Source organism: Dendropsophus ebraccatus, chromosome 14 (genome assembly GCF_027789765.1).
Source record: "Dendropsophus ebraccatus isolate aDenEbr1 chromosome 14, aDenEbr1.pat, whole genome shotgun sequence".
Taxonomy (NCBI): Eukaryota; Metazoa; Chordata; class Amphibia; order Anura; family Hylidae; genus Dendropsophus; species Dendropsophus ebraccatus.
In genome coordinates this window covers 52,272,949-52,292,812 of record NC_091467.1, presented here as the reverse complement: position 1 = coordinate 52,292,812, position 19,864 = coordinate 52,272,949, and the positions used below count along the sequence as shown (strand labels likewise).

The window sequence follows — 19,864 nt, the reverse complement described above, 5'->3', positions numbered from 1 at the left end:
GTCGGAGGTGGCGGCCGCAGCCTCTGATGTGTATTCACTGTTCTTTCCACCTTGCTCTGATCACTTAATCTCCTGTACATATTCATGTAGGGGTCAGAGCCAGGACAGAGGCTCTTATCTCCTTGTTTATGGGGCTGGACAGGAGGCAGCGCTTTTGCACTTTTGAACCTGACGCTTTAACTTGGAGATTACTCTAAATTTCTCCATCCAAAAGTATCAGATTAAATTGAAAGGTAGAATAACTACTTAGGGATTCATAGTTCTCCATTCAGGAGGGTCTAGGGGCTCTTCATTTAGCAGATCCCTAGTTGGGTCTGTTTTCTATTTGGTACAGTCCTGGATGGTGGTTTGTTCCAGCTGCTTGTTTCTTGGTGGTTGATTGAGATAGCTAGACTAATATATTAATTTATTATATATATATATATTATATAATTACATTGCTCTATGCTCCGGTGTTGGTGGCGATTTGGGATTGCAGCTGCAATTCCCCACTCTTAGGGATAAGTCCTCAACACCGGAGCATAGAGCAGGGTATGAGCCTGCACAGTAGGACTCATACCCCGCTCTGGTGACAGCTCTCATGATCCCAGCATAATGATGCGTCGTCGGGCGGAGGAGGCGGGGCTGTGCGGCAGGCAATCCTGCATTAGAATAAGAGGCGTGCTAGCATAAACAGAGGAGGCAAGTCACGGAGGGGGGTGGAGATTGGCTTGAAATTCAGCCGCTGGGCCGGCCTCCGGAGCTTCGCTGTGGCTAATTAGTAAATCCATATATCGGCATAATAACGGGAACTGGGTGGCGCATTAAAAAAAGCTCCATGGCGCCTGACTGTATACTGCAGCGCCGACTGGATCCTATGTATAACTCATTATTACTATTTCCATGGTACATCCGCTTTAATTGCAAACCACACCTGAACTGGAGACAGGAGTCGTGTTGTCTCTGAAAGAAAGTGGCCATATTTTTGTAGCACTGGATAACCCCTTTAAGGCCTTGTATAGCCTTCCTGACAGGGCTGTGGAGTCGAAGTCGGAGTCAGAGCTAGCTTTGGCTGGAGTCGAAAAAAAAATGTACCGACTCCAGCTTTAAAAAAATCTTTAAAGAATGTAGAATTGAATTTTGATATGAATTTTACAAGTTTTGCTCATGAATATATATTATGAGCAACATAAGGGTGGTCATGGAAAAGTTGTCGCTCACTATTTGGCAGTTTGTTTCTGAGCTGGAAGAGTCCATTGTGTGGGGGAGATCTGTGCTGTTCTCTTCCTGAATGCTGGATGACTGTATATGAGCAGCAGTGTAATATGAAGATATCCTGTGTAATATAGAGGAGGAGGAGAAGGCATAAGTAGTGTAGGTGTAACTTCTGTCCTCAGTGTGGTGTTTTCTCTCTGGGAGAAGACTGTGTTTTTCTTCAGTGTTCTATGGTTGCAATAGGCTGTGTGTGCTATGACTACAGCAGGCTGTGTGCGTGTGTGTGTGCGTGCGCGCGCGCTATGACTGCAGTAGGCTGTGTGTATGTGTGCTATGACTACAGAAGGCTGTGTGTGTGTGTGTGTGCGTGCTATGACTGCAGCAGGCTGTGTGTGTGTACACACTATGGCCGCAGCAGGCTGTGTGTGTGGTTTTTTTTTTTTTGGTTTTTTTTTTTAAGTATGGTGACTATTTAGTTAGAAACATAGAAGACTGTCAGCAGGAAAAGATCACCTGCTCCATCTAGTCTAGTTCTGAGTTGTTCAGGACATGGAGGCTGGAGACTGGCTGCATCCACTGCACACAAAGGAGAAGCTTTCTTTGTATGTTTCAGAAGTCGCCCCAGGATCATGTAATACATTAGGGAGAAGCTGCTGAGCCAGTGTGATAAATAACTCCCCTGGTACATGACTGGCCATTTATGAAGGAGCAGGAGTTGGGAGTCTGAGTCGGTCCTGATAAAATTCAGGAGTCGGAGCTGCAGCTTACAGACTCCACAGCCCTGCTTCCTGAAGGATCTGCTGTAGACATTATCATGCGATCCCTCCTTATCTGTCAGGATCGGGTTATCTTGCTTGGACAACGGTTCATGTGCTTTTTTGCTTCTCGCACTTGAAGGATTTTCTTGCTCCCTGATAAGCTTGTGATTTTGTGTCTTAGTTTTGGTGACTGGTTGATGGGTGAATATCTGGTGGATGATGTGGATCACACAGACATAGGACGGGGACTGCAGAGGTGTCGGTGATGACCTGTGACGGAAGGCTTTGTGTCTCGTTCCAGGATGACGTGGCTTTGATGGAGTCCGCAGCCTCTGGCTGTCCTCCTAGATGTTTACATGCCTCTCCTACAACATATCCGCAGCATTCCACCACTCCTGAGCATCTTATCTGTCAATATAAAACTATACAGTCAGGCTCAGAGCAGATTCCTGTGCCCCCTGCTCCCAGAATAGACTCTTCTTACATCATCATTTGTCTTATAAAATATTTCAGCTTAGGAGGATACAATATATCAGGTTTACTTTACTTTTTATCTTGTTTAAAAATTTCCATTAACCAAGCCATATGAGGGATTGCTTTTTTTTTTTTTTTTTTTTTGCAGGAAGGACACGTTTCTTTGAAATTATTTTACCATAAGGGATAGAGTAACAAGAACAAAGAAATGGTGGGATGGATCTAATTTTTACTTGTTTTATTGACAAGTAGCAAAACAATCAAAGCACTACACGATCTTCAAACATATTGAAATAATGCCAACATGGCAAAAAGTATAAGTCAATTACAAAGATACATGCTTTTATAACATAGCTAACTAACATAGAACTCTAACTCTAGATAGAGTTAGAGATCGAGTGGTACCCAAAACACTAACAGGCAATACAGGCCACGATCAGTCGTGTTACAGTCTCAACCTATTATCGGCAGGAAGGAATAGAAGATGCAGTCAGAGTAGACTGAGTCCACAGGTCCCATATTTTCTGGTATTTATTAGAACCATATAAACTACTTTCTTATACAGGGTGATGTTATTGGATTCTTCCACATATCCACGGTGGGTGGTCTGGGGTCTATTCACCGCAATGCTATAGCTTTCCTAGCCATAAATAAGGTTTCGCATGAAAGGATGCGAAGATAATTAGCCCACTCGTCTTCCAACACGCCAAAAAGGCAAATAAGGGGGTCTTTTGGCACTGGTATTGATATAATGCCGTGTTTCCCCCCCAAAAAACACAGCGACTTATCTTAAAGCGACTGTACCCACAATCTGCCCCCCCCCCCCCAAACTGCTTGTACCTTTAGTTATCTGCTTTTAATCCAAGATCTGTCCTGGGGTCCGTTCAGCAGGTGATGCAGTTATTGTCCTAAAAAACAACTTTTTAAACTGGCAGCCCTGAGTCAAACGGCAGTGGCTTAGAATATCTGTGCCCTAACTTTGCACCACCCCTCCGTCCCTCCTCATCATTAGGAATGCTCCAGGCAGATTGCCTCCTATCCCTCACCTGTGTCAGCACGGCACATGGGCTGGATTGTTAAGCCACCTGTGCAATGTTCAGACAGGAGAAAATGTTCTAGGGGCATTCCTAATGATGAAGAGGGTGGGGAGGAGGGACGGAGGGGTGGTGCAAGGTTAGGGCACAGAAACTCTAAGCCACGGCCGTTTGGCACGGGGCTGCCAGTTTAAAAGTTTTTTTAGGACAATAACTGCATCACCTGCCAAACGGACCCCAGGACAGATCTTGGATTAAAAGCAGCTATCCGAAGGTACAAGTGGTTTGGGGGAAGGGGGTCAGATTGTGGGTACAGAGGCGCTTTAATTTCTGCTCACAAAGACTCTTTGTTCAGCAGGCCGTGGCGTTCAGTGGGATGTGTGGCAGGATATGAGGGCCATAGACCTGCGGTATGCCTGTGGAGGGGCTGGTGGTGAAGAGTGGCAGAGGGTAGCGGAGGTCTTTCAGAGCAGTGATTTTCAACCAGTGTGCCGTGGCACACTAGTGTGCTGCGACACATGGTCGGGTGTGCCGCGGGGAAAGTTCCCCAAACTATGGTGCCTCTGTGAAACAGGAGAAATCAATGGGGGAGAGAAACCTGGGGATGGGGGAGAAGCAGGGTGGAGAGAAGCAGGGTGGAGAGAAGCAGGGTGGAGAGAAGCACAGGAGAGAAGTAGGGGGGAGAAGTATGGTGGAGAGAAGCACAGGAGAGAAGCAGGGGGGAGAAGTATGGTGGAGAGAAGCACAGGGGGGAGAAGAAAACAGGCCCAGGTTTCACACTGAGTGAGTATAAATACATCTAGAATCTATATTATTAACTATATGTATAATATACTGTTTTATTGTCATTTTGTGCCATTTTGGTTGGTGGTGTGCCCCGGGATTTTTTAAGTATAAAAAGTGTGCCGCGGCTCAAAAAAAGATTGAAAATCACTGTTTCAGAGGATGCCTTATTTTAAGGCGTGGGGTGCCTTATTTTTGCTATCCTGTAAATCCTCCCATGTGTCTTATTTTTGGGGAAACACTGTAGTAGACAAAAGCTACACCACCTCTGCCCAGAAACGGGCAATGGCTGGGCAGGCTTATATCATGTGCCAAGTCTGTGGATGAATGATGACATTTTGGACAAGAAGGCATTGGTTTACGCCCCATGCGACATAGACGGACAGGTGTCAGATATGCCTGATGGACTATATACTGTTATTAATGGCCGGGGTGACAAAACTGTGAGATTCCAGGAGGGCTTCACCACCGTCCTCATCCAGGCCAGGAGTCAACAAATTCCACCTGTCCATAGCTGGCAGAGGTGTACTAGCTACAGTGACAGCAATACCAGATTTATAGAGGGGTTTTTATGTTAAAGTATAAAAAAAAAAAAAGTTTTAACCTCCGTAACTTATTCATTTTCTGTCTACGCAGCTGAATGAAGTCTTTGTAAGGATGATCAGGGGTTGGCACTGCTTGATGGATATCAGTAAAAGCATTCAGAACATACATTTTGTTGCTTGTGTATGTGTTTTTAGTTTAATATAAAATAACTTGTTCAGGCTATAAATGGTGGATGTATCGCCCCTCTGTATAATCAATGACAGGCACTGTGTGTACAGCACAGTTAGGTATAGAGGTCCTAAGTTTCAGAGAACTATAGGCCCGCCCCTTGACACTATTCACAGCCCAAATAAGAGTTTTCGGTTTCTAAAAATACCAAGGAGCAACAAAGGTGTGTTCTCATGAACAGTACTGCATTACTACTCTACTACAGAGTATTCTGCTGCTCACATAATGGGTACATACTGTCCACACTACTTACACACATTACACATATCAGTCATCAGGGCACACACTCTACACACATACAGAGCTATACTCACCTGCTTTCTTTCTTGGTTGATTGATGGATCTTGTAGCTGAGGAGCAGCAGCTGGCAGGACACTGCACCTGCTCCATGCACAGTAGATGCAGCAGCTTGGCCTGCTCTATATGTGGGGAGCTCAGAAGCTGAGCCCAAGGCTGCCTTTACACAGATTTATATGGCAGCGTTTTAAAGCCAAAACCAGGAACAGACTGGGATTTCTCCCCTTTTCAAATCCATTTGTGGCTTTGGCTTCAAAAATCTGTCAGATAAATCTGTGTATAGGCACCAAAGGTTTCCAGCCCTGCCTAAGCCCCACCCCATTCAGACCCACAATTTTTAGATTTAAAAATCCTGTTATTATCCCCCATGAGGAGGTGGGGGCTTGCGGGGGGCCTGTAGAAGGGTAATATTGGGCTGGCTGGTTACTGTCCTGTCTGCACTACACTGCCTCTTATACCCAGTGATTTACCAGGCTGTAAAGTGCAGGGGAACAGGAGACCGGCCCACTCAGCATTTGCCCAAATTGCCAGATGCCCAGTCCGGGCCCTGACGGTCAGACAGCTAATCTTAAGTAAGTCTTCTAACTTTAGGCCTTCTGCGATCACCGATGTTTTCACCAAAGCTACTTTGACCACCTGGAAGTCTGTGCCCCCTTCAATTAATTGGATCTTGGCCAACTTTTCTATGTTATCAAATAGAGACACCCTGTCCTATACTGAGCCTCTGCAGAAAAATAGCTATCCCCCATCCCTAAATAGTAATAACCTCTTTCAGTTCTGTTTCAGGATGGTCTCCTGCCTCCCATATCTGAGATGTAATCTATAACTAACACTCCACACAGGGATGTCATATCCTACAACAAAATATCGAAATCGCTCAAAAACTTCAACACTATTCACTTATGTTCCCTCTCCTGGTTTGATAAACTTGTAAACTCCCCCACAGGTTTCCTCTTAATCTTCTATAGACAACTCATCTCTGAAGAGTTCCTATTGTAAAGCTCTCCTTCATTCAGGCCTGGGAAAGGAATCATCAGACGTCTTTGTCACAGATCTAGCCTCCATACTTGAAGCCCCAAAACAGTTTTTTTCATTGTATCAGACTCCAGGAAATTGGTTCTAAAACACTCACTAGATCCGGATACAGTGATGGTTGTATATCACACCTGTAAAGCTTAATAAAATAGAAAGCTCTAACCCGGCTCACAGGATAGGGGGCAAGTAAGAGATTGTGACCTCCGTACCCTCCACCAATCTCTGTATCGGTTCCCCGGCTTCTTTGTTCTGAATAGAACTTGCAGCTTACTTGGTTCTTCCAGTGGCTCCATAGGAATAAATAGAGTTGCAGGTGAAGTGCCGTACCCGCAGCTCTTTTCATAACAAAGAAGCCGGGAGATCAGATCTGAGGTCGGACCCCTGAAATCTCTTACTTGGCTACTATCCTATGGATAGGGGACATGTTAATTTCCACTGGACAACCGCTTTAAGTGACTAAGGGTGGTATTGCACGGGCAGAGCAGGGCCCGATAATACCTGTAAACGAGCAGCGATCTGCTAGATCGTTGCTCGTTTACTGGACCTATTACACGGCCCGATAATCGTTTGACAAGAGCTGCAAGGACATCGTTACCGATGTCCTTGCAGCCCTTGCTAAACTGGCATACATTACCCATCCACGTTCCAGGGCTGCTCCTGCGTCCGCTTCTCCCGGGGGTCCCGCGCGCTCTCTAGCGTCACAGCAGCCTGTCAGCTGGTAGGCCGCTCAGCCAATCACAGGCCGGGACCGCCGCGGCCTGTGATTGGCTGAGCGGCCTATCAGCTGACAGGCCTCTGTGAAGCTAGAGCGCGCGCGGGACGCAGGGAGAAGCGGACGGCAGGAGCAGCCCTGGAACGTGGATGGGTAATGTATATAGTTAGCCGCCGGCCACGCACCGCTATTACACGCAGCGGTGCGCGGTCGGTGCCCGACGAAAATAGGTTCTAACCTATATCAACGATCAGCCGATGATCGTTGTCATCGGCTGATCGTTGCATTTATTACACGGAGCGATAATCGGCCGAATTGGGCCAATTCGGCCGATAATCGTTCCGTGTAATACCACCCTTACAGATGCTGCATACTGTAAAGGAAAAAGAACCGGTCACCTGTCAAAATGATGGTGTTTAGCTCCTGTTTTGTTTTTTTGTCTCTTTTTCAATTTTCAGATTTTTATTTTCAATAAAATGGTCAATGAAAAGTGTGGGAGTGTTTTTATTTAAATAAAAAAAATGTTTTTGTTGTGTTGTTAGGTTGGTATTATTAGGCTAGGGAGGACTAAAATAAAAAGCCCTTCCCACCCTGGTACTACTAAGCTGCTGCTGCTCATTGTTCTATTATCTGGCTAGTTATGGAAGAGAGAAAGAACCCTAGAATACCAGCCTGCTACTGCCCAGTCCAGGAGCCCCATTTTATGGTGCTTTGGGACTACTGGTACATGGCTCTTTCTAGTACTTTTTTTTTTTTGGTACCCTGAACCTGGAGGCACTGCAATACCAGGTCAATTCCTGGAGAGCACAGAGCAAGCTCCTCCTCCCTCTCCCTGTTTTAAAAATCCATTTAATATATGGTCCCCAGATAGGGGACGTATCAGATATTAAACTCATAAGAACAAATACTACACTTGATCTTAGCCAAAAAGCCGAGAAACAATTCTTCCTAGTACTTCTGTGGCGGTGGGTGTTAGCCATTTCACAGGCTAACACTAAGTCCTGGCTTAGTGATAGATTAATAGTTGCCATTTATCAGACTGCTTCCACTACTAAGCCTGTACACAATAGAATTTTTTTTTATTGAAATAACACCCCACGCTGCTGGTCATCAATGTTGTTCAACAAATCCAATGTAGTCCCCAGGATATCAATATCTGAAAAACAAAAAGGAGAGAAAAAAAAAGGAGGAGCAGGACACCCATCATTTTGACAAGTGTTGTGCTCCTATGCATCCCCACTTAACCCCATGGTGGCCAGACTTTTCTCTGTTGGGAGAGGGGGAGATATATTTTACCTTTACTCATGTTGGCTCCTGTTGTGTATGCTGCAGTGACTGACTGGCTGAGCAGACGCCCCTCGCCCAACAAAGCACAATCTGGCCCCAAGGGGGTTAACTGGGGATGCTATGTATGCCACTTAACCCCCTGAAGGCCAGACCTTAACTTTTTGGGCCCAAAAATTCGGGTCTCTTGATTTTAATAGGGTTTGAGTTCAGTCCGGTTACCCGAGCCACACTTTTTTTTTCGAAGTTTGAACAAACTTCCACGGATTTGCTAATCCCTAGTAGGGGCAATGATGTTGATGACCAATCATTAAGATCTATCATGGGTTTACCATTTGGGGACCTCTGGGGTACCTCACTGACTAACACAATAAAAGGGTTCCTGCAGATATTGGGATCTTTACTTTCAGCTTAATAATTTGTTCTATACACAAAAAACAAGGTAGTAAGAGGTGTCCCGCGGAGGAGAGCAGCTTGTGGGTGTTCATGCATTCTCAACTCTTTATGTATCTCCCATAGAGTATGAAGCTTCATATATTGTAAACTTTATATGTTTCATTTAGAATAATGATTTGATGGATGTTTAATCCCCTTATTTTCAGCAACATGGCATATGCATTAGGAGCCAGTCATCCTCATGGATAATGTACTAGAGGACACACGAGCAGTAGAGATGGATGGTTCTCATCAGGTCTCATATGTTATATACACAGTTGAGGGCTGTGATGCCTCTGCTTCATCCACTCAGTTTACAGAAGATCCTTGTTATGTTTACTGACCTGCCCCGAGTTATTCAGGCCCATGAAAGGGAATAACGTCTCCCTGTGTGTCGGGCTGCCCTTACATGGCTCCATTACACTAAACTGCCAAATTCCTGCTCTCCTTAGAAGACATTCTCACCTTCTGCCTCCTCCTATGGAGGATTACCCTCAGCCATGACTTCATGACATACAGCACTTTGATTTGTGTCAGGTACATCATCTCCTGGGTGTAGTGAGTATATTGTTGATTAAATATAAAGAGCAATCCAGACTGGGAAAGTACCAATATGGCTGCCAATATACCCTCTAACTATAGTAGCATGTATTCAAGCCTAGTAGTTATATTCTGGCATGCTCTCGGCTAGACGACAGGCCCCAGTGGCCAGAAACGGCCGTCGCCAATAGAGACATGTCACGCACCCTTCCCCTCCCTGCCGCTTCACATTTATGAAATAAAGATTAAATAGATCTGCCATCAAGCAATCGGTGAGTGCTGGACTTTCTTCTTTTCCTTCCATATATCACTACATTGCTGTTTACCGATCCGTGCACCACTATGCAGATGTCTTTATCAGAGTAGCCACCCACCTGCATTTATCCTGAGCTCCTTCTGAATCGGCGAAAGTGATTACTGCTCCGGCTGTGCTGAGGTCTTTACCCGCTCTACCACTATTATAGTAGTTATATTCTTGTACATAGGAACAATATTATAGTAGTTATTTTCTTGAACATAGGAACAGTATTATAGTATTTATATTCTTGTACATAGGTGGCAGTATTATAGTAGTTATATTCTTGTACATAGGAGCAGTATTATAGTAGTTATATTCTTGTACATACGGAGCAGTATTATAGTGGTTATATTCTTGTATATAGGAGCAGTATTATAGTGGTTATATTCTTGTACATAGGAGCAGTATTATAGTATTTATATTCTTGTACATAGGAGCAGTATTATAGTGGTTATATTCTTGTATATAGGAGCAGTATTATAGTGGTTATGGTTCAGGGAAGAAACAGAGTGCTGCACCTCACACCTATGGCTGATACTAGTGCCGCTTGGCTAAATAAAAAACACATCAGAATTTTGTGTATGAATTGATCAAGCCATACTGCCCCATGTACCTCGTGCCGGTATCTGATACACATGGGTCCCTACACTAAGTCCACACCGTGCCAGTCAGTGGCCACCAACCCCGCAGGCGTGCACAGCCAGGGAACGGGGGCCATGGGACGGCCCTGCGACCCCCATGCCACAGGACCAGACCCAAAAACACCACACCAGAACCCGGCCAGCACCGCCGGCGGAGAAGGTCGCCCCCAAGCAGCACAAGTCTGGATAAGGTATTGCGCTCACCATAGCTGCAGCAAACAGAATGGGAAAAAACAGGAGGGATTAAAACCATGTGCACTCAGGTGTCTCCTGCTAATTGCGGTCATGTGGGTCTCACCAGGAGGAGTGCAATACACGGAGAAAAGAGAGAAACAAAATGCGGTTCAGGGAAGAAACAGAGTGCTGCACCTCACACCTATGGCTGATACTAGTGCCGCTTGGCTAAATAAAAAACACATCAGAATTTTGTGTATGAATTGATCAAGCCATACTGCCCCATGTACCTCGTGCCGGTATCTGATACACATGGGTCCCTACACTAAGTCCACACCGTGCCAGTCAGTGGCCACCAACCCCGCAGGCGTGCACAGCCAGGGAACGGGGGCCATGGGACGGCCCTGCGACCCCCATGCCACAGGACCAGACCCAAAAACACCACACCAGAACCCGGCCAGCACCGCCGGCGGAGAAGGTCGCCCCCAAGCAGCACAAGTCTGGATAAGGTATTGCGCTCACCATAGCTGCAGCAAACAGAATGGGAAAAAACAGGAGGGATTAAAACCATGTGCACTCAGGTGTCTCCTGCTAATTGCGGTCATGTGGGTCTCACCAGGAGGAGTGCAATACACGGAGAAAAGAGAGAAACAAAATGCGGTTCAGGGAAGAAACAGAGTGCTGCACCTCACACCTATGGTTGATACTAGTGCCGCTAGGCTAAATAAAAAACACATCAGAATTTTGTGTATGAATTGATCAAGCCATACTGCCCCATGTACCTCGTGCCGGTATCTGATACACATGGGTCCCTACACTAAGTCCACACCGTGCCAGTCAGTGGCCACCAACCCCGCAGGCGTGCACAGTCAGGGAACGGGGGCCATGGGACGGCCCTGCGACCCCCATGCCACAGGACCAGACCAGATTATAGTAGTTATATTCTTGTATATAGGAGGCAGTATTATAGTAGTTATGCGCTATGGAGAGAAGGGAGCTACTACACATCACACCTATGGCTGATACTAATGCCGCTCGGCTAATTTTAAAAACCAACGCCAGGATGTTGGTATATAATTTGATCAAACCATATAATTTTGATCCTGGTTTACACGGGTCCCTACGCTAACTCCACACTGTGTCGGTCAGCGACTGCCAACCCCGCAAAGCGTGCACATGCAGGGAAGGGGGGCCATGGAATGGCCCTGTAACCCCAATGTCACAGGACCAAACCCAAACTGCTCCACCAGAACCCGGCCAGCACCACCGGTGGGGAGAGCTGCCTCCAAACAACAGAAGCATGAAGTGTCAGCCACAGGTGTGAGGCGCAGTGCTCCTTCCTCTCCTTGTCCGTATTATAGTACTTATATTCTTGTATATAGGGGGCAGTATTATAGTAATTATTTTTTTATATAGGAGCAGTATTATAGTAATTATTTTCTTATATAGGAGCAGTATTATAGTAATTATTTTCTTATATAGGAGCAGTATTATAGTAGTTATATTCTTGTATATAGGAGCAGTATTATAGTGGTTATATTCTTGTATATAGGAGCAGTATTATAGTAGTTATATTCTTGTATATAGGGGGCAGTATTATAGTAGTTATATTCTTGTACATAGGAGGCAGTATTACAGTAGTTATATTCTTGTACATAGGGAGTCAATATTATAGCAGTTATATAAGTGTACATAGCTGCTATAATACTGCCCCTCTATACAAGAATATAACTACTATAATACTACTTTCTATATACAAGCCTATATACTGCCCCTATGTACAGGAGTATAATTACTATAGTAATACCCTCTATGTACAGTACACATACCTAAGCTATTAATTGGAGCACTTCATGTATCAACTATGAATTTCTCATCTTTGGAGCCAACCAACTTATATTATACCCTGTTTTAATTCATGTGACTGTGCACAGCGGTGGTGTCATCCAGCTGTGCTTTTGATGTACAACTATTATAATACTGCTCCCAGGGCCGTTTTAATACATTGGTGGGCCCGGTGCACAGCCCTCAAGAGTGGGCCCTCCCCCCCCTCTTCCCTTTCGGCACATGGTATAATGTACTAAATTTGCCCCCACACTGTATTAAGATCCCCAATACATACAGTAGTTACCTTATAACACTATTTCCACCATACAGTGATTACATATTACATGAAAACTGCACTGAACAAAACAAAGATATCACTAATGATACCATTACATAATACTGCCACACCATGACCCCTTCACTACAGACCCTATAACAGAGTTCAGTTACATCCAGTGACTCACCGGGGAGTCTTCTCCGATCAGAGTCTGTCACTTTTTCTTTTTCTCTCTACCCAGCCTGGGCCACCTTGAAGTCTTCTCCTGGCTGGGAATCTTCTCTCCAGAATCTGCCAGACAAATATTTTAGGCTCCAACACATACAGTAGTTAGGTCCCTTGTACCCCTATATAGTAGTTACACCCCTCTGTGCCTCCATAGTTTTAAGGTGTCCCTGTAGTATATAGACCCCCTGTGCTCTCCCTAATAGTATATAGCCCCCCCCTGTGCTCTCCCCCATAGTATATAGACCCCCTGTGCTCTCCCCCATAGTATATAGACCCCCTGTGCTTTCCCCCAGGGCCGCCATCAGGAATTTCGGGGCCCTATACAACCAAAGTGTCTGGGCCCCCCACATTAATAAAAAAAAAATTGTGTGTTCGACTCACGCCTTGCTGGGAGGTATAATTTGGTTCAGATCAATTCTAGAGAACTGGCTCATATATTCCATTTTCCCCAGTGGCTTAAAATATAACCTCTGTTATACAGTTATAAAATTGTAGAAACTAAATGTGAACAAGGTGCAATTTAAATGTCACCATACAGACACTTACTTGTATAGCTGCCTCTTGTGCTCTGTATGCAGTGCATTATATTCACCCTTGCAACGTACAATTTATAGCGTGTCTACAAGCCCAGCGGGGCTCATTATGATGGAGACTAAAACTTATACAAGTATTCCTGCATGGGGTAGGGGTTCCCCTGTATTCAGAATGCTGTTGAGTACTAGGCAATGCCCCGTTTGGGGTTATTGAATTTCGAGGGTCTGGGGGGCTGTTTGATTTGTATATGTTCACCAATATTCCCCCCCCCCCGGTATGCTCACTAACATAGAATATGTTGATAAGGCTAATATAATGAGGCTGTTCCATGTTAGTGAGCATATACAAATCACCCCCCCCCCCCCCAGGCAGACTAGTTTAGCTCACCCAAGACAGTGATAGCGAATACATGGCGGTGAGAACGCTTTCTAGGAGATCCTGTTTGTGCAGCAGAGGTGTCTTTATCCTGCTCTGCATAGACCCTCGAAATTCAATAATCCCAGCCGGGGCATTGCCTAGCACTCAACAGCATTCTGAATACAGGGGAACCCCTACCCCACTCTTGTATAAGTTTTAGTCTCCATCATAATGAGCCCCGCTGGGCTTGTAGACACGCTATAAATTGTACGTTGCAAGGGTGAATATAATGCACTGCATACAGAGCACAAGAGACAGCTATACAAGTAAGTGTCTATTTGAATTGCACCTTGTTCACATTTAGGTTCTACAATTTTATAACTGTATAACAGAGGTTACATTTTAAGCCACTGGGGAAAATGGGGTATATGAGCCAGTCTCACACACAGACACCAGCACACATGTATACAGACACCAGCACACATGTATACACACATACAGACACCAGCACACATGTATACAGACACCAGCACACCAGGGCACAATGAAGTTTGAACTTCTGCAACCTGGAGAAATCACCACAGTGGTATCTCTGAGTACAGATAATGTAGTAGATTTCACCTGCAGTCCCATGTAACAGCACAGATAACACAGTGATATCTCTGAGTATAGATCATGTAGTAGATGTCACCTGCAGTCCTATGTAACAGCACAGATAACACAGTGATATCACTCTGAGTACAGATAATGTAGATGTCACCTGCAGTCCTATGTAACACCACAGATTACACAGTGATATCTCTGAGTACAGATAATGTAGTAGCTGTCACCTCGGGGCGCCCCTACTAAATGATGTTCTACAAAATAACAAAAGTGTCATACAGTGACTCACAGGTGACGTCTTCTTTGATCTGAGGCGTCACTTTCCCTTTTCCTCTCCATCCGGCCCAGACCTCCATGATGATTCCATCCAGATATGTTTCATCTTTTCAGAACCTGCGAGACAAACAATTTAGGCTCCGCACATTTCTAGCAGCTTCCTTTCCTTTCTCCCCCCTGTAGGCTCCCATAGTAACTGCGCTGTTTGGTGTTATGTGCAGTAAAGCGAGTAGGAATGTGGGATGCCCCCTGTATGTAGGATTCCCTGCTGTGCCCCCATGAGCTAATAATGCACCTAGAGGTGGCCCCCATGAACTAATAATGCCCTGAGGTACCCCCATGAGCTAATAATGCCCCCAGAGGTGCCCCCATGAACTAATAATGCCCCCAGAGGTGGCCCCCATGAACTAATAATGCCCCCAGAGGTACCCCCATACACTAATAATGCCCCCAGAGATGCCCCCATGAGTTAATAATGCCCCCAGAGGTGCCCCCATGAACTAATAATGCCCCCAGAGGAGCCCCCATATACTAATAATGCCCCCAGAGATGCCCCCATGAGTTAATAATGCCCCCAGAGGTGCCCCCATGAACTAATAATGCCCCCAGAGGTGCCCCCATATACTAATAATGCCCCCAGAGGTGCCCCCATATACTAATAATGCCCCCATATACTAATAATGCCCCCAGCGGTGCCCCCATATACTAATAATGCCCCCATATACTAATAATGCCCCCAGAGGTGCCCCCATGAACTAATAATGCCCCCAGAGGTGCCCCCATATACTAATAATGCCCCCAGAGGTGCCCCATACACTAATAATGCCCCCAGAGGTGCCCCATACACAAATAATGCCCCTAGAGGTGCCCCATACACTAATAATGCCCCCAGAGGTGCCCCCATATACTAATAATGCCCCCAGAGGTGCCCCCCATGAGCTAATAATGCCCCCAGAGGTGCCCCTAAAAAAACAAACATCCTACTCACTTAATCCGCGCTGTGGCTGCAGGCAGCAGCTCTTCCTCCTCTTCGGGCTCCATCTTGCGAGCCGCAGGGACGGGACTTCCGGCAGGTGTGATGACGTCACATCATCACGCCTGCCAGAGAGGTCACGGCCCGGCCTCCCATAGGCTGCTGGTATGAAGTGCCGGCAGCCTATGGGAGAGAATACAGGAGTAGGACGCTGACAGGTCCTGCTCCTGTATTCTGATCACTTTAATGTTCCGCCCGCTCACTGTGCGATCAGTGCATCCCGAGAAGCTGCGCGGCCGCAGTTTCTCGGGATGCTCAAAAACAGGTGGCAAGGGGGGCCGTGCGGGCCCCCCTAGCGTAGCGGACGGGGGGGGGGGCCCGGCGGGCCCCCCCATGTCTCTTAGGGTCCGGGCCCCATACGGCAGTACCACTTGTACTGCCCTATCGGCGGCCCTGCTTTCCCCAATAGTATATAGACCCCCTGTGCTCTCCCCAATAGTATATAGCCCTCCCCCTCGTGCTCTCCCTCATAGTATATAGCCCCCCTGTGCTCTCCCCCATAGTATATAGCCCCCCCCCCCATGCTCTCCCCCATAGTATATAGACCCCCTGTGCTCTCCCCAATAGTATATAGCCCCCCTGGGCTCTAACCAATAGTATTTAGACCCCCTGTGCTCTCCCCAATAGTATATAGCCCCCTTGCTGTGCACCCCCTCCGCCCCCCATATGCTCCCCCTCCCCCGTGCGCTCCCCCTCCCATATAACATAAAAAAAAAAAACAATTATTCTCGCTTGGGTCCACGTGTTCCTCTTCCCTTCCCTCTTGTGGCCGCACTACAGTGTTCACAAGAGGCTGGACTCCTTTTACCCTCGCACCGACGTTCCAGTGACGTCGGGCGCCAGAGGGAGAATGCTGCCTCTTGTGATCGCCGGGAAGTGCGGCCACAAGAGTGACTGACAGGGAGGGAGCCAATGGCGCTCTCTCTCTGTCAGTACCGCTGGTGCTGCTGAAGCGCAGCAGTGGAGGGGGGGGGCCCTGCAGGGGGCGCCATGGATGGGTAAGTACCTATCCATGGCGCTCCACTCTGACAGGTTGGTGGCCAGAGACCTGTGCGACCGCACTGGTCGTACATAGCAACAACCGGCCTGCTCGGGGGGGCCCTTTAACCAGTGGGCCCGGTGCACATGTGCCCTCTATGTTACAGTAGTGACAGAATTGTAGATAATTCTGGTTTCATAGTCGGTGCTGTAATTTTGACTATTGTCCTCTAGGTGATGCCAGAGAGCTTCTTAAATGCCTGAAGACAGCAGTACCACTGCTCCTTACCTCTTGCCCTATGTTCTCATCATCTCCATTAGCCATTGTCCCAGAGAAATAATACGTCTAAGATGAGTTATGACCTTATTACCATATAGACTTCATATTATTGGAGAATCAAAGGTCCCAGCATATGAGACATGTTGACCTGCTGAATCCTGTAATTTCACATCGGTTAGAGAGGCATCCATCACCTCCCCATTGACTTCCGGGGATTCTTAAGTGTTTTTCAAGTGTGTGGAATTCAAGGGTTAATGGAGGTGTAAGAAAGCCGCAGACCCTTGCTAATTTTTAAAGGGCAAGTCCTAGCCTGCAACAGGGCACTGTGAAACTATCAGTGTGACTACAGCCTGGGGAACAAATATTTATTCTCAGTAATAGTGGCGGAGGCTTTCCATGAGTATTTGTCATAATTTTAGAGGAAATTTTAGTTGGCTCTGATGTACCCACAACCCCTTTAATTCTTGCTTACAGTATTTGTATATAGGGTCTGAGACCCCTGCTACCCTATGTACAGCAGCCCCTGAGCAGAATGTGAGGCTTCAGATTCCTGTGGCCTCCTGTCACCTTTCACCTCTTCCTGTGACCCCAGCACTACACAAGGTAGATGACTTGGTAACCCATTGTTGAGTTGAAGTAACAGCAGTGCAAGGGTGCACAACAGGATTCCGCTCCAGGTATCAAAAACAAGATCCGGCGTGTCTGGGGCTTACCATCATTTTACGTCTGACTGAGATTTCTCTCTCCTGTAATTAAACTTTGTCTTGTCTGTTCTCACAGTCATCCATCCTGGTGCTGGGGACGCCACACAGGTTAATTCCTATTGTAACTGCTACCCTTAACCCTTTATAGACTTTGATACTTGCTTTAGTAACTTCTCTGGGCAAGAGAATCTTAGGCCTTCCTGTACTCATCAGCTGCTGTATGTCCTGCAGGAAGTGGTGTAATTTTTCCAGTCTGACACAGTCACACTGCTCTCTGCTGCCACCTCTGTCAAGGTCAGGAACTGTCAAGAGCGGCAGCAAATCTCCATAGAAAAGCTCTCCTGCTCTGGACAGTTCCTGTCACCAACAGTGGTGGTAGCAGAGAGCACTGTCAGACTGGAAATAAAACCCAGTTTCCTGTATTATTACCACCAGATTCCACCTTTCATTTTCCAAAGAGTCTGTGAGGAATGAAAGGTGGAATCTGATTGGTTGCTAGGGGCAACTGAGCCAGTTTCACTTTACACCATGTTTGATAAATCTCCCTCAGAGTCCACCATTTTGGACCTTCAGTGTCTCACTGTGGGGGCCAGCTCTATTGTACATGACATAAATAGGTCATTGTTTGCAATGCACTGTGTAATGCATCAGTCTTGATGTGATGGTGCTGTAGGGATCACATCTGTTCATACCCAGACCATTCAGTTATATCTGGGTTACATAGAAGGGAGAACCGACTGTAATGATCCTGGACATCTTGTTGTGTCTATTCCTCCATATAAACTCTTTGTGGATGAGTCTGACGCACTCTGGAGGTCACACAGAGCGGTGCAGCCATAATAAGCGATTTTGCGTAGATCCAGAGTCTGGGGAGGAATGCTGGATTGTGCAGCGTCAGCTCCGGTCCCCGCATGACAGCGGATGTTTCTGTTTGGGGGAGTTTATAAATAGAAATTATGCAATTTCCCGGTTAATGGTGCAATGTATTTATAGTATCAGATGTCAGACGAGCCAACGAAAGGCATCACCGCCGCCACCGGCTGACCACATTGACCTTTGTATGGAGAGAGGGTTGCAGAGGTGTTCTAGGAGGTAGAGGTGAAGCACTGTGTTATGCCCAGTGCGGTGCCTGGGGGGCGGAGCAAAGGACACTACCATGTGTCATGCCCCACCCCCCCAGGCCATGAATTGGTATGTCCATTATCATTCTTGTCAGATTTCCAAGTAAGTTCAAAAGACTTAAGAGAAAAAAGGAGACAAGCAGAAGACAAGTGCAGGAAATGGACATCGGTATGGGTGGTCAGTGGTCTGTATACTAGAAGGGTCCTACTGGGGTCTGTATAGATAAGGGTCTTTTTAGACAGAAGGTTCTGGTCCTAGGCTGTTTGTACTAAGAGGGTCGTGTCTGGGTCTGTATTAAGGTGAGAGGGTCTGGCATGGGGACTGTATAGAAGGAGGCCTTGACTATGTGTACAGATGGTGGTTGGGTCTGGCATCTGTATAATTGAGGGTCTGTAAAAGGGGTTTTGTTCTCGGTCTGTATACAGAAGGTTCTGGTCCTAGGCCCCTTGTACTGAGAGGGTCTTGTCTGGGGTCTGTATAAAGGTGAGAGGGTCTGGCATGGGGACTGTATAGATGGAGGCCTTGACTATGTGTACAGATGGGGGTTGGGTCTGGCATCTGTATAATTGAGGGTCAGTATAAGGGGTTTTGTTCTCGGTCTGTATACAGAAGGTTCTGGTCCTACGCCCCTTGTACTGAGAGGGTCTTGTCTGAGGTCTGTATAAAGGTGGGAGGATCTGGCATGAGGGCTGTATAGATGGAGGCCTTGACTATATATGTACAGATGGGGGTTGGGGCGGTTTGTATACAGGAGGTTGTGGTCTACAGTCTTTCTTTCAGGGTCTTATATAGTGTCTATAAACAAGCATCTAGTCTGCGGACTGTATGAAATGGGGGCTGGTCTCAGTTTGTGTGCAGGTGGGTACAGGTGGTTTTGATCTGGGGTCTCTGTACTGAGTAGGTCTGATTTAGGCTGTATGAGCAGGGGTCTAGTCTTGTTTAGTCTAGGAGGGTCTTGATCTGGGGTCTCTATACTGGGGGGGGGGTCTTACTTGGGGTCTGTATAAGGAGATTCTAGTCTAGGGTCTTTATAAGAGGGGTCTGGTCTGGGTTCTCTATAACTTGAGGGTCTTATCTTGTTTGTGTAAATGGGGGTGGCTGTATAGATGGACTGTGCATATATATGGAGCAGGTGACTCTGGTATCTGTATAAATGAGGGTCTGGAAGGCCGGCAACACACAAAACGCCTGAGGATAATAAATCTGGGGGTT

General features: G+C 46.5%; 1 non-coding gene across 1 annotated transcript; it reads right to left on the bottom strand.

Moving 5' to 3' along the window:
• Positions 1 to 7,813: 7,813 nt before the first annotated feature.
• On the bottom strand, positions 7,814 to 8,004 carry LOC138773426 (U2 spliceosomal RNA). The gene has a single exon (XR_011360126.1). It is a non-coding gene; the product is annotated as a U2 spliceosomal RNA (small nuclear RNA).
• Positions 8,005 to 19,864: the final 11,860 nt, after the last annotated feature.